This window comes from Stylophora pistillata, chromosome 4 (genome assembly GCF_964205215.1).
Source record: "Stylophora pistillata chromosome 4, jaStyPist1.2, whole genome shotgun sequence".
NCBI classification, from domain to species: Eukaryota; Metazoa; Cnidaria; class Anthozoa; order Scleractinia; family Pocilloporidae; genus Stylophora; species Stylophora pistillata.
This window is the reverse complement of record NC_142522.1, coordinates 35,976,516-35,990,919: the sequence shown is the minus strand read 5'-3', so window position 1 is coordinate 35,990,919 and position 14,404 is coordinate 35,976,516. Positions and strand designations below refer to the sequence as shown.

The following is a 14,404-nucleotide window of genomic DNA, read 5'->3' as shown; positions in this document are numbered from 1 at the left end:
TTATTATATGGACCACAGCCTTTATTCATTTCATGTCAAACAGTTTAATTTCACTAAAATACAATAGTGATCGGATAGCTTTATAGACATCTACATCTCAATTTCATTATTTAAGAATAACATTTTGCTGTAACTTTGAGTTAGCTTAGTAAGTCTTCAAGTCGGGGAAACTTATTTCATTTGGTCCATTTTACATCCCAGCTCGCGGGCCTGTAAGCAGATGCCTCTCCGGTACTGCCGCTCACCTTGTGCCTAAAGATTTCATAAACATGATTTTAAAATTTACCATTAACTTTATTCGAAAAAATAAGCATAAAAACAAGACCGCTAAGCTCTGACAGATAGTTGAATGAATGAAAATTAAAGTACCGTGACTTTCTCCTTCAATTCAAATACTGAATAACTTAACTAATATCAACAGGGAAAACCGAACAGAAAAAATAAAAACCTGCTCTAACCTCCTCCAAGCGTCTGCGGATTTTCGTCCTCAACATTTCTAAATTTTCAGCCCCGCCTTTATCTCTAAACTTTTTCAGAGTCCGTCCCTGGAAGATTTTAAAACGGCTTTTAGTAAGAAAGTTTCACTTCGAGAAAGAAATGAATATTTCGAGTGAGTAGACCGATTAACGACACATGTAAATGTAAAAACTGGACCACTTAGATCATTCAAGATTCCAGCTCATTTTGACATGACTAAATGGTTGAGGTATTTCTACGCTCACTGGTATGTGATCCTTACCGGAAATTATCCGTTTGAAAGGAAAAAAATTGTCATTGATTTTTAATCGAGCCACTTCAATGATTTAACTGAAATCAATAGCGCAAACTAAAAAATTTGAAAACCGCACATAAAAGAAAAACTATGAAACATTTTGAGTAAATAAAAAGGTAAAAAAATTTCTAAGCTTATTGGTGTCCTTGTGTTACCGTGCAGCCAGTCTCCGGACAGGGGCCAAATGCTGTAAAGCCCTCGACCAGCAACGAAGAAAGAAACAGTGCAAAAATACAAAGTGCTATAGTCTTCATCTTGCTTACGCAGGCTTCAGTGCATGAAAAATTTTGGTATATAAAGGTGCAGTAGACAACCCAAGATGGGTGCAGCTGTAGTGGAGCGCTTTTTCTGCTCAGTCCGGAAATGTACAACTGACAGTATTTTGATAACAGGATTTTTAATCAATTTGTCAAGTTTGCCTTTTTTTTTTTAGCAGACGTAAGTTAAATTATCCAGAAAAGTGCAAAATATTTTCATCACCGCTTGAACTGAGTAGACTGAGATAAATATTTTGCAAAGGCAAAAATGAGAAAACAACCCAGCTCCGCCGCCTATGCCTTTTATACTAACAACACCGGTTACGAGATTTTCTAAGTACAAATAAAAACGTACAAACTTGATTAAGCAAAAGATAAAACCGAGAAGGGTTTTAGATCCCGACTCGTACACTTTCGTACATTTCAAATTATCTTAAGCTATTGTCAAAGAATATTGTTGCTGACATTATACGGGGGTAATTTAGAGGCGTCGCGCTTAAAGAAGATTTTTCGTCTCTTTCGATCAAAATTAATTTTATGAGAGGGTTACGGAACAATTTTGGGTTCGTTTCGGTGCTTCTCGTGACGGAACTGGCTGAGGATCAGCAGGAATGCTGTTGGATACCTGCTTCGAAAGACAGCTGTCGGGCCTTTTTTTCTTTTTGCTTTATTTTCTAAGCTAAGGCTCCTTCTGTAAAGGGAACTTCCAAAATAATCAAACTTTATTCAAACTTAAAAATGATGTTTAGTAGAAAATGCCGCCGTTTATTTTAAGTCAAGCGCGGAAGCGAACCGTGCAGTTGAATTCTGGCTTTTCTTGTCATATCACTACGACATTAACTTTTAATACCATTTCAAAGAAGTGGTTGTTTTCCATAACAGTTAAAGGGACACGATCACGGTCTGCGGATGCTCGTATAGCCGATCGAAACTTGAAAAAGCAATCCTGACTTTTTCAATTTGCATTCACAAATTCAGAATGGCGTCTAGCGGAGGATCCGGACATGGCGGTAAATGCCTTAACTCAGGGCGGAAACGAAAGGTTGGAGATAGAGGGGAATACAAGAAAGCGTGGCTGAGGAACCATAAGCGTATTTATGTGGAAGAAAAGACAGTTAAGTTGTAGCTGCAGGCAAAATTTGATGCAGGTTTTGAGTCATTCAGCGACAGTGATTTTACTGATAGGAAAATATAATAATACCAGATATCACAGACATTTGTAGCATTTTCGAGGCAGATGTTTATTCTACTACACATTATAATTGGAGTACAGGTAAGCCTCAGGCGAACTCTACGGCTCTCATAAATATAGGCAGATGACGACTGCTCGTTCGAATCCTGAAAAAAGGGAATACACAATTTATTTCGTATGCTGTTTGGACATTCGAGCCACAAAAGAAGTGAATGTATACAACTTTATACGTGTATTCAAATTTATATGCATACCCTGTTTCTGCAAGGTTTATTGCTTGTTCCACATTTACGTTCATCTGTACGCAGCACGTTTCTCCCTTTGCACGGGTACCCACGAGAACTGTTTTCTTTGCGCTTCGTCGTACAAGCACTTTTACATTTAAAAAAGATCATCGAAGGTTCCTCAGTAAAATACATTCGCTTTCACGAGCATTTGCTTTGTATAAACTTGATTTAAATGCAAAATATATGCAGAATTCTTCAACTCACTGATATTTCTATAATGGCCGTCGAGCGTGAGAAGTCTCCGAAAGAGTGTATGCTACTGCGCATGTCAACTCGTGACGGTGTCCCTTTACGTTTTATCGAAAATATAGATTCACAGGTAGTAAAATTTATCTTTCCTGCTAATGTGAAAGTGTGAGTTCTCGATGGAGTCAATCCACCCGTGTTGATTCCCTCACTTTTTTCCCTTACGCTCATTTACATTTTAACTCTGAAATGCTAACAAAAATAATAAGGTATGGATAGATCGTATGTCATAATTTTCACCCATCACATGAATAATTTACTTAACATTAAATATCTTGTTATTTTTTCTTCCCTTTTTCATTTTCGATTTTATCTGTTTTTTTTTTACTCAGCAAAATCGAGTGCTTTGCACGATAACGAGTATTACTAGTACCTATCTTTCTTTTTTAGAGAAAATTTTAACTCTGAACGGCTTTCATTTAAATAGGCGCAGTCCGAGTTGGCATCTTTCAATTGAGTGTTATCCTCCTCTTGCACAAATGAAAACACCTTGACTTTAGAAATTATCAAAAAGATTTTCGCTGCGATTTAGACTTAATGAAAGAAACAGTGTTCAGCTATCTCAAACGATTCTATACCACGGCCGAATGTATTTGGTTGGAGAACGAGTTATCGTTCAATATTTTTACGAGGGACTTCTCAAAGAAGCTTATTCAAAGTAACTGTCTACATTCACTGACAAAGGAAAATAAAAAATTTTGAATAAATATGATGGTGATTAATTCTTTTGGGCTATCTCTAGAGATGTGACAGATAAATTAGATAAAGCAAGAACTCGATTACCCTTAGAAGTGTTGAAATCTAGTGTGAGTACGAGGATAACAGCTTGTGTCTTAACTACCAAGAGATAGAAGAAAAACGTCACTTGAGATTCTGCTGCTAACACCTGAATACGCTAATGTGGAAAGCTGTCAGATATACACATTTTGATTAATGAGAATTGACTCGTTTCTTCCCCGACGCAGAGTCTCTTTTTCATGAAAGTGTCAGCTATCAATTACAGATCAACAAGTTAAAGCCTCCTTTAAACGAACTCCACATTGCGAGGCAAACGATTAAATATTCTTTATTTTGATTTACAGCTAGGGCCCCATAACCGCGACAAATAAAATCAGTCTCCGCGGAAGCGGCTCATTCTTGTTTCTCTTTCGATTCTAGTGCCTCCGCGAGCACGTAATTTTTTAATTGTTTTTCTTTCTCTTTTTGCCGATGTCTTAATTTTCACTCACTCAACACGATAATAAAGAAAACCATCATAAAAGCTAACGTGTGTAAAGCTGGACGCCGGTTGACGTGAGCCAATCTGGAAAAGCCGCTCGGTCCTGAACTCGCACAGCTCTTTCGACGCCTTTTCCAAATTCTAACGGCGGACCTTTCAACCTCATTTCCAGGGCGCTTTTCCGCCCGTCCTCTCAACGAGAGGAGGTTGCGCGGCTTTAGCAGACTGGTGTGTGCTTTTCATTTTCATACCGCTGGCTGAGAGGTTATGAAGCATAGAAAGACAGGATAAAGACTTTAGGAGGAGGTTTTTATCTAAGCAGGCCTATCTTTATTTTAAATAAGAAAATGGCCAAATCGCGCAAAAAATAGGACACCAGCGACCGGGCACCAGATTAATATAAAGCTAAAGGGGCTAATTGCCAGGATGCCTTGTCATTTGAGACGCGACTCGTGCGATATGGTTCATTCGATGGTATCGATTCGTGTGAAATTTGTGTAAAACTCCCCGCAGCAGGTGATGACTTCTCCTTTATGCATGATTAGATGTTGACAGTTCTTATACATGCGCATGCCAGCCGTCAGTCCTCGTAAGTTTTGTCAAAGATGGCCGACAGCTATTGAAATTGTCTCATTTGAGCATGCAAAAAAACTACCGGCAGCAGGGAAAAATTATATATAAAAATGTTTGAGCTAACTCCAGCCTAATAACATTCTGCAGAACTCTAGCTATATAGCTCAAACTGCTAGGGATGTGTTCCTCTTCTAGGATTCTTAAAAATAAGGAACAATTGTAAATTGTGAACAGACAAGTCTCGGAGAGAGTGTATGCTACTGCGCATGTCAACCCGTGACGGTGTCCCTTTAAGTTTTATCGAAAATATAGATTCCCAGGTAGTAAAATTTATCTTTCCTGCTAATGTGAAAGTGTGAGTTCTCGATGGAGTCAATCCACCCGTGTTGATTCCCTCACTTTTTTCCTTTACGCTCATTTACATTTTAACTCTGAAATGCTAACAAAAATAATAAGGTATGGATAGATCGTATGTCATAATTTTCACCCATCACATGAATAATTTACTTAACATTAAATATCTTGTTATTTTTTCTTCCCTTTTTCATTTTGATTTTATCAGTTTTCTTTTTTACTCAGAAAAATCGAGTGCTTTACACGATAACGAGTATTACTAGTAGCTATGTTTTTTTTTTAGAAAAAAATTTAACTCTGAACGGCTTTCATTTAAATAGGCGCAGTTCGAGTTGGCATCTTTCAATGGAGTGTTATCCTCCTCTTGCACAAATGAAAACACCTTGACTTTAGAAATTATCAAAAAGATTTTCGCTGGGAATTAGACTTAATGAAACAAACAGTGTTTAGCTATCTCAAACGATTCTATACCACGGCCGAATGTATTTGGTTGGAGAATGAGTTATCGTTCAATATTTTTACGAGGGACTTCTCAAAGAAGCTTATTCAAAGTAACTGTCTACATTCACAGACAAAGGAAAATAAAAAATTTTAAATAAATATGATGGTGATTAATTCTTTTGTGCTATCTCTAGAGATGTGACAGATGAATTAGATAAAGCAAGAACTCGATTACCCTTAGAAGAGTTGAAATCTAGTGTGAGTACGAGGATAATTGCTTGTGTCTTAACTACCAAGAGATAGAAGAAAAACGTCACTTGAGATTCTGCTGCTAACACCTGAATACACTAATGTGGAAAGCTGTCACATACACATTTTGATTAATTAGAATTGACTCGTTTCTTCCCCGACGCAGAGTCTCTTTTTCATGAAAGTGTCAGCTATCAATTACAGATCAACAGGTTAAAGCCTCCTTTAAACGAACTCTACGTTGCGAGGCAAACGATTAAATATTCTTTATTTTGATTTATAGCCAGGGCCCCATAACCCCGACGAATAAAATCAGTCTCTGCGGAAGCGGCTCATTCTTGTTTGTCTTTCGATTTTAGTGCCTCCGCGAGCACGTAATTTTTTAATTGTTTTTCTTTCTCTTTTTGCCGATGTCTTAATTTTCACTCGCTCAACACGATAATAAAGAAAACCATCATAAAAGCTAACGTGTGTAAAGCTGGACGCCGGTTGACGTGAGCCAATCTGGAAAAGCCGCTCGTCCTGAACTCGCACAGCTTTTTCGACGCCTTTTCCAAATTCTAACGGCGGGCCTTTCAACCTCGTTCCCAGGGTGCTTTTCCGCCCATCCTCTCAACGAGAGGAGGTTCCGCGGCTTTAGCCGACTGTTGTGTTCTTTTCATTTTCATACCGCTGGCTGAGAGGTTATGAAGCATAGAAAGACAGGATAAAGACTTTAGGAGGAGGTTTTTATCTAAGCAGGCCTATCTTTTTTTGAAATAAGAAAATGGCCAAATCGCACAAATTATGGGACACCAGCGACCGGGCACCAGATTAATATAAAGCTAAAGGGGCTAATTGCCAAGATGCCTTCCCATTTGAGACGCGACCCGTGCGATATGGTTCATTCGATGGTATCGATTCGTGTGAAATTTGTGTAAAACTCCCCGCAGCAGGTGATGACTTCTCCTTTATGTATGATTAGATGTTGACAGTTCTGATACATGCGCATGCCAGCCTTCAGTCCTCGTAAGTTTTGACAAAGATGGCCAACAGCTATCGAAACTGTCTCATTTGAGAATGCAAAAAAAACTACCGGCAGCAGGGAAAAATTATATATAAAAAGGTTTTAGCTAACTCCAGCCTAATAACATTCTGCAGAACTCTAGCCTTATAGCTCAAACTGCTAGGGATGTGTTCCTCTTCTAGGATTCTGAAAAATAAGGAACAATTGTAAATTGTGAATAAAAATGTACTGCGCATTACTGGGGCAATAATTCAAGCCTTAACTAAACATTAATATAAAGGCCTGGAGATGAACCTGTTCACTTTAAAGATCTCATTCGTAATTCTCCTTACTGTCTGCTGTACAATTCTTAGGATGTTAGTTTGGAGAAATTGGTATTGGGTCAACTGATAATCCACTGATTGATATTTTCCTATATTCTCATCCGTTGTTTGCTTGATATTATATTGATGTCGCGTGTCGCGGTCACTCATGGGAGTCGAAAGAGTCTATATCACCACTTTGTCCACTTCAAATGTTTGGTCTCTGTAATGTTCAGGAGTTCGCTTACACAGTTCGCTTACAGTTCGCGTAGTTTGTTCGTTTTCCTAAACTTTCTCACCCCGTTCTCACTCACAGTGCATAATAAGTACTCGAGTATACGTCTCCTGGGGCCTTGGGCATGGACTTGGAGGCCTGGACACTACAGGCTCACCTTCAGGGCCGGGTTGTTCAAAGCTGGGTTAAGATACCCCAGGGTTGGTGTGAAATTTCATTTCAGATCTGAAAGCTTTAAAAGAAAGTTCAGTTTAACTGTTTTCGTCTATAATTTGATGATCGGATGCTCTCAAAACAACAGGGAAAATTATCCCAAAAAGCTTCTGTAACAGAGAAATAAGGAAACCTGGATTAATCATCCTTCGAACAACTGGACCCAGAAGTAGTGAAAGGCACTGACATGCTTATTATATGGACCACAGCTTTTATTCATTTCATGTCAAACAGTTTAATTTCACTAAAATACAATAGTGATCGGATAGCTTTATAGATATCCACATCTCAATTTCATTATTTAAGAATAACATTTTGCTGTAACTTTGAGTTAGCTTAGTAAGTCTTCAAGTCGGGGAAACTTATTTCATTTGGTCCATTTTACATCCCAGCTCGCGGGCCTGTAAGCAGATGCCTCTCCGGTACTGCCGCTCACCTTGTGCCTAAAGATTTCATAAACATGATTTTAAAATTTACCATTAACTTTATTCAAAGAAATAAACATAAAAACAAGACCGCTAAGCTCTGGCAGATAGTTGAATGAATGAAAATTAAAGTACCGTGACTTTCTCCTTCAATTCAAATACTGAATAACTTAACTAATATCAACAGGGAAAACCGAACAGAAAAATTAAAAACCTGCTCTAACCTCCTCCAAGCGTCTGCGGATTTTCGTCCTCAACATTTCTAAATTTTCAGCCCCGCCTTTATCTCTAAACTTTTTCAGAGTCCGTCCCTGGAAGATTTTAAAACGGCTTTTAGTGAGAAAAATTCACTTCGAGAAAGAAATGAATATTTCGAGTGAGTAGACCGGTTAACGACACATGTAAATGTAAAAACTGGACCACTTAGATCATTCAAGATTCCAGCTCATTTTGACATGACTAAATGGTTGAGGTATTTCTACGCTCACTGGTATGTGATCCTTACCGGAAATTATCCGTTTGAAAGGAAAAAAATTGTCATTGATTTTTAATCGAGCCACTTCAATGATTTAACTGAAATCAATAGCGCAAACTAAAAAATTTGAAAACCGCACATAAAAGAAAAACTATGAAACATTTTGAGTAAATAAACAGGTAAAAAAATTTCTAAGCTTATTGGTGCCCTTGTGTTACCGTGCAGCCAGTCTCCGGACAGGGGCCAACTTTGACGACGCCCTCGACCAGCAACGAAGAAAGAAACAGTGCAAAAATACAAAGTGCTATAGTCTTCATCTTGCTCACGCAGGCTTCAGTGCATGAAAAACTCTGGTATATAAAGGTGCAGCAGACAACCCCAGATGGGTGCAGCTGTAGGGAAGCCGTTTTTCTGCTCAGTCCGAAAATGTACAACTGACAGTATTTTGATAACAGGATTTTTAATCAATTTGTCAAGTTTGCCTTTTTTTTTTTGGCAAACGTAAGTTAAATTATCCAGAAAAGTGCAAAATATTTTCATCACCGCTTGAACTGAGTAGACTGAAATAAATATTTTGCAAAGGCAAAAATGAGAAAACAACCCAGCTCCGCCGCCTATGCCTTTTATACTAACAACACCGCTGACGAAATTTTCTAAGTACAAATAAAAACGTACAAACTTGATTAAGCAAAAGATAAAACCGAGAAGGGTTTTAGATCCCAACTCGTACACTTTCGTACATTTCAAATTATCTTAAGCTATTGTCAAAGAATATTGTTGCTGACATTATACGGGGGTAATTTAGAGGCGTCCCGCTTAAAGAAGATTTTTCGTCTCTTTCGATCAAAATTAATTTTATGAGAGGGTTACGGAACAATTTTGGGTTCGTTTCGGTGCTTCTCGTGACGGAATTGGCTGAGGATCAGCAGGAATGCTGTTGGATACCTGCTTCGAAAGACAGCTGTCGGGCTTTTTTTTTCTTTTTGCTTTATTTTCTAAGCTAAGGCTCCTTCTGTAGAAGGGAACTTCCAAAATAAGCAAACTTTATTCAAACTTAAAAATGATGTTTAGCAGAAAATGCCGCCATTTTTTTTAAGTCAAGCGCGGAAGCGAACCGTACACTTTAATTTTGGCTTTTCTTGTTATATCACTACGACATTAACTTTTAATACCATTTCAAAGAAGTGGTTGTTTTCCATAACAGTTAAAGGGACGCGGTCACGGTCTGCGGATGCTCGTATAGCCGATCGAAACTTGAAAAAGCAATCCTGACTTTTTCAATTTGCATTCACAAATTCAGAATGGCGTCTAGCGGAGGATCCGGACATGGCAGTAAACACATTAACTGAGGGCGGAAACGAAAGGTTGGAGATAGAGGGGAATACAAGAAAGCGTGGCTGAGGAACCATAAGCGTATTTATGTGGAAGAAAAGACATTTAAGTTGTAGCTGCAGGCAAAATTTGATGCAGGTTTTGAGTCATTTAGCGACAGTGATTTTACTGATAGGAAAATAAAATAATGCCAGATATCACAGACATTTGTAGCATCTTCGAGGCAGATGTTTATTCTCCTACACATTATAATTGGAATACAGGTAAGCCTCAGGCGCACTCTACGGCTCTCATAAATATAGGCAGATGACGACTGCTCGTTCGAATCCTGAAGAAAGGGAATACACAATTTATTTCGTATGCTTTTTGGACATTCGAGCCACAAAAGAAGTGAATGTATACAACTTTATACGTGTATTCAAATTTATATGCATACCCTGTTTCTGCAAGGTTTATTGCTTTTTCCACATTTACGTTCATCTGTACGCAGCACGTTTCTCCCTTTGCACGGGTACCCACGAGAACTGTTTTCTTTGCGCTTCGTCGTACAAGCACTTTTACATTTACAAAAGATCATCGAAGGTTCCTCAGTAAAATACATTCGCTTTCACGAGCATTTTCTTTGAATAAACTTGATTTAAATGCACAATATATGCAGAATTCTTCATCTCACTGATATTTCTATAATGGCCGTCGAGCGTGACAAGTCTCGGAGAGAGTGTATGCTACTGCGCCTGTCAACCCTTGACAGTGTCCCTTTACGTTTTATCGAAAATATAGATTCACAGGTAATAAAATTTATCTTTCCTGCTAATGTGAAAGTGTGAGTTCTCGATGAAGTCAATCCGCCCGTGTTGATTCCCTCACTTTTTTCCCTTACGCTCATTTACATTTTAACTCTGAAATGCTAACAAAAATAATAAGGTATGGATAGATCGTATGTCATAGTTTTCACCCATCACATGAATAATTTACTTAACATTAAATATCTTGTTATTTTTTCTTCCCTTTTTCATTTTGATTTTATCAGTTTTCTTTTTTACTCAGCAAAATCGAGTGCTTTGCACGATAACGAGTATTACTAGTAGCTATGTTTTTTTTTTTTAGAAAAAATTTTAACTCTGAACGGCTTTCATTTAAATAGGCGCAGTTCGAGTTGGCATCTTTCAATGGAGTGTTATCCTCCTCTTGCACAAATGAAAACACCTTGACTTTAGAAATTATCAAAAAGATTTTCGCTGGGAATTAGACTTAATGAAACAAACAGTGTTCAGCTATCTCAAACGATTCTATACCACGGCCGAATGTATTTGGTTGGAGATTGAGTTATCGTTCAATATTTTTACAAGGGACTTCTTAAAGAAGCTTATTCAAAGTAACTGTCTACATTCACCGACAAAGGAAAATAAAAAATTTTAAATAAATATGATGGTGATTAATTCTTTTGTGCTATCTCTAGAGATGTGAAAGATGAATTAGATAAAGCAAGAACTCGATTACCCTTAGAAGTGTTGAAATCTAGTGTGAGTACGAGGATAATAGCTTGTGTCTTAACTACCGAGAGATAGAAGAAAAACGTCACTTGAGATTCTGCTGCTAACACCTGAATACACTAATGTGGAAAGCTGTCAGATATACACATTTTGATTAATTAGAATTGATTCGTTTCTTCCCCGACGCAGAGTCTCTTTTTCATGAAAGTGTCAGCTATCAATTACAGATCAACAGGTTAAAGCCTCCTTTAAACGAACTCTACATTACGAGGCAAACGATTAAATATTCTTTATTTTGATTTACAGCCAGGGCCCCATAACCGCGACAAATAAAATCAGTCTCCGCGGAAGCGGCTCATTCTTGTTTGTCTTTCGATTTTAGTGCCTCCGCGAGCACGTAATTTTTTAATTGTTTTTCTTTCTCTTTTTGCCGATGTCTTAATTTTCACTCGCTCAACACAATAATAAAGAAAACCATCATAAAAGCTAACGTGTGTAAAGCTGGACGCCGGTTGACGTGAGCCAATCTGCAAAAGCCGCTCGGTCCTGCACTCGCACAGCTTTTTCGACGCATTTTCCAAATTCTCACGGCGGGCCTTTCAACCTCGTTCCCAGGGTGCTTTTCCGCCCGTCCTCTCAACGAGAGGAGGTTGCGCGGCTTTAGCAGACTGGTGTGTGCTTTTCATTTTCATACCGCTGGCTGAGAGGTTATGAAGCATAGAAAGACAGGATAAAGACTTTAGGAGGAGGTTTTTATCTAAGCAGGCCTATCTTTTTTTGAAATAAGAAAATGGCCAAATCGCACAAATTATAGGACACCAGCGACCGGGCACCAGATTAATATAAAGCTAAAGGGGCTAATTGCCAGGATGCCTTGTCATTTGAGACGCGACTCGTGCGATATGGTTCATTCGATGGTATCGATTCGTGTGAAATTTGTGTAAAACTCCTCGCAGCAGGTGATGACTCCTCCTTTATGTATGATTAGATGTTGACAGTTCTGATACATGCGCATGCCAGGCATCAGTCCTCGTAAGTTTTGACAAAGATGGCCAACAGCTATCGAAACTGTCTCATTTGAGAATGCAAAAAAACTACCGGCAGCAGGGAAAAATTATATATAAAAACGTTTGAGCTAACTCCAGCCTAATAACATTCTGCAGAACTCTAGCTATATAGCTCAAACTGCTAGGGATGTGTTCCTCTTCTAGGATTCTGAAAAATAAGGAACAATTGTAAATTGTGAATAAAAATGTACTGCGCATTACAGGGGCAATAACTCAAGCCTTAACTAAACATTAATATAAAGGCCTGGAGATGAACCTGTTCACTTTAAAGATCTCATTCGTAATTCTCCTTACTGTCTGCTGTACAATTCTTAGGATGTCAGTTTGGAGAAATTGGTATTGGGTCAACTGATAATCCACTGATTGATATTTTCCTATATTTTCATCCGTTGTTTGCTTGATATTATATTGATGTCGCGTGTCGCGGTCACTCATGGGAGTCGAAAGAGTCTATATCACCACTTTGTCCACTTCAAATGTTTGGTCTCTGTAATGTTCAGGAGTTCGCTTCCACAGTTCACTTACAGTTCGCGTAGTTTGTTCGTTTTCCTAAACTTTCTCACCCCGTTCTCACTCACAGTGCATAATAAGTACTCGAGTATACGTCTCCTGGGGCCTTGGGCATGGACTTGGAGACCTGGACACTACAGGCTCACCTTCAGGGCCGGGTTATTTAAAGCTGGGTTAAGATAGCCCAGGGTTGGTGTGAAATTTCATTTCAGATCTGAAAGCTTTAAAAAAACGTTCAGTTTAACTGTTTTCGTCTATAATTTGATGATCGGATGCTCTCAAAACAACAGGGAAAATTATCCCAAAAAGCTTCTGTAACAGAGAAATAAGGAAACCTGGATTAATCGTCCTTCGAACAACTGCACCCAGAAGTAGTGAAAGGCACTGACATGCTTATTATATGGACCACAGCTTTTATTCATTTCATGTCAAACAGTTTAATTTCACTAAAATACAATAGTGATCGGATAGCTTTATAGACATCCACATCTCAATTTCATTATTTAAGAATAACATTTTGCTGTAACTTTGAGTTAGCTTAGTAAGTCTTCAAGTCGGGGAAACTTATTTCATTTGGTCCATTTTACATCCCAGCTCGCGGGCCTGTAAGCAGATGCCTCTCCGGTACTGCCGCTCACCTTGTGCCTAAAGATTTCATAAACATGATTTTAAAATTTACCATTAACTTTATTCGAAAAAATAAACATAAAAACAAGACCGCTAAGCTCTGACAGATAGTTGAATGAATGAAAATTAAAGTACCGTGACTTTCTCCTTCAATTCAAATACTGAATAACTTAACTAATATCAACAGGGAAAACCGAACAGAAAAATTAAAAACCTGCTCTAACCTCCTCCAAGCGTCTGCGGATTTTCGTCCTCAACATTTCCAAATTTTCAGCCCCGCCTTTATCTCTAAACTTTTTCAGAGTCCGTCCCTGGAAGATTTTAAAACGGCGTTTAGTAAGAAAAATTCACTTCGAGAAAGAAATGAATATTTCGAGTGAGTAGACCGATTAACGACACATGTAAATGTAAAAACTGGACCACTTAGATCATTCAAGATTCCAGCTCATTTTGACATGACTAAATGGTTGAGGTATTTCTACGCTCACTGGTATGTGATCCTTACCGGAAATTATCCGTTTGAAAGGAAAAAAATTGTCATTGATTTTTAATCGAGCCACTTCAATGATTTAACTGAAATCAATAGCGCAAACTAAAAAATTTGAAAACCGCACATAAAAAAAAAACTATGAAACATTTTGAGTGAATAAAAAGGTAAAAAAATTTCTAAGCTTATTGGTGTCCTTGTGTTACCGTGCAGCCAGTCTCCGGACAGGGGCCAACTTTGACGACGCCCTCGACCAGCAACGAAGAAAGAAACAGCGCAAAAATACAAAGTGCTATAGTCTTCATCTTGCTTACGCAGGCTTCAGTGCATGAAAAATTCTGGTATATAAAGGTGCAGTAGACAACCCAAGATGGGTGCAGCTGTAATGAAGCGCTTTTTTTGCTCAGTCCGGAAATGTACAACTGACAGTATTTTGATAACAGGATTTTTAATCAATTTGTCAAGTTTGCCTTTTTTTTTTGGCAGACGTAAGTTAAATTATCCAGAAAAGTGCAAAATATTTTCATCACCGCTTGAACTGAGTAGACTGAAATAAATATTTTGCAAAGGCAAAAATGAGAAAACAACTAAGCTCCGCCGCCTATGCCTTTTATACTAACAACACCGCTGACGAAATTTTCT

General features: G+C 38.2%; 5 long non-coding RNA genes across 8 annotated transcripts; all 5 read right to left on the bottom strand.

Annotated features, from left to right (window-relative positions):
• Positions 1 to 1,082, bottom strand: LOC148733517 (uncharacterized). Of its 2 annotated transcripts, none has more exons than XR_015999957.1 (3): positions 928 to 1,082; positions 449 to 545; positions 1 to 252 (listed from the first exon to the last, which is right to left on the bottom strand). It is a non-coding gene; the product is annotated as an uncharacterized LOC148733517 (long non-coding RNA). The 2 variants fall into 2 exon arrangements; XR_015999956.1 differs by having other exon boundaries at positions 459 to 545; positions 928 to 1,081.
• A 1,079-nt stretch (positions 1,083 to 2,161) lies between these two features.
• Positions 2,162 to 2,958, bottom strand: LOC148733516 (uncharacterized). Its single transcript, XR_015999966.1, has 3 exons — positions 2,713 to 2,958; positions 2,476 to 2,593; positions 2,162 to 2,367 (listed from the first exon to the last, which is right to left on the bottom strand). It is a non-coding gene; the product is annotated as an uncharacterized LOC148733516 (long non-coding RNA).
• A 4,579-nt stretch (positions 2,959 to 7,537) lies between these two features.
• On the bottom strand, positions 7,538 to 8,620 carry LOC148733515 (uncharacterized). 2 transcript variants are annotated; one of them, XR_015999952.1, is made up of 3 exons: positions 8,465 to 8,620; positions 7,986 to 8,082; positions 7,538 to 7,789 (listed from the first exon to the last, which is right to left on the bottom strand). It is a non-coding gene; the product is annotated as an uncharacterized LOC148733515 (long non-coding RNA). The 2 variants fall into 2 exon arrangements; XR_015999951.1 differs by having other exon boundaries at positions 7,996 to 8,082.
• A 1,162-nt stretch (positions 8,621 to 9,782) lies between these two features.
• On the bottom strand, positions 9,783 to 11,223 carry LOC148733514 (uncharacterized). Its single transcript, XR_015999969.1, has 2 exons — positions 10,015 to 11,223; positions 9,783 to 9,906 (listed from the first exon to the last, which is right to left on the bottom strand). It is a non-coding gene; the product is annotated as an uncharacterized LOC148733514 (long non-coding RNA).
• Positions 11,224 to 13,041: 1,818 nt separating this feature from the next.
• On the bottom strand, positions 13,042 to 14,120 carry LOC148733513 (uncharacterized). Of its 2 annotated transcripts, none has more exons than XR_015999962.1 (3): positions 13,969 to 14,120; positions 13,490 to 13,586; positions 13,042 to 13,293 (listed from the first exon to the last, which is right to left on the bottom strand). It is a non-coding gene; the product is annotated as an uncharacterized LOC148733513 (long non-coding RNA). The 2 variants fall into 2 exon arrangements; XR_015999961.1 differs by having other exon boundaries at positions 13,500 to 13,586; positions 13,969 to 14,119.
• Between the last annotated feature and the right edge of the window lie 284 nt (positions 14,121 to 14,404).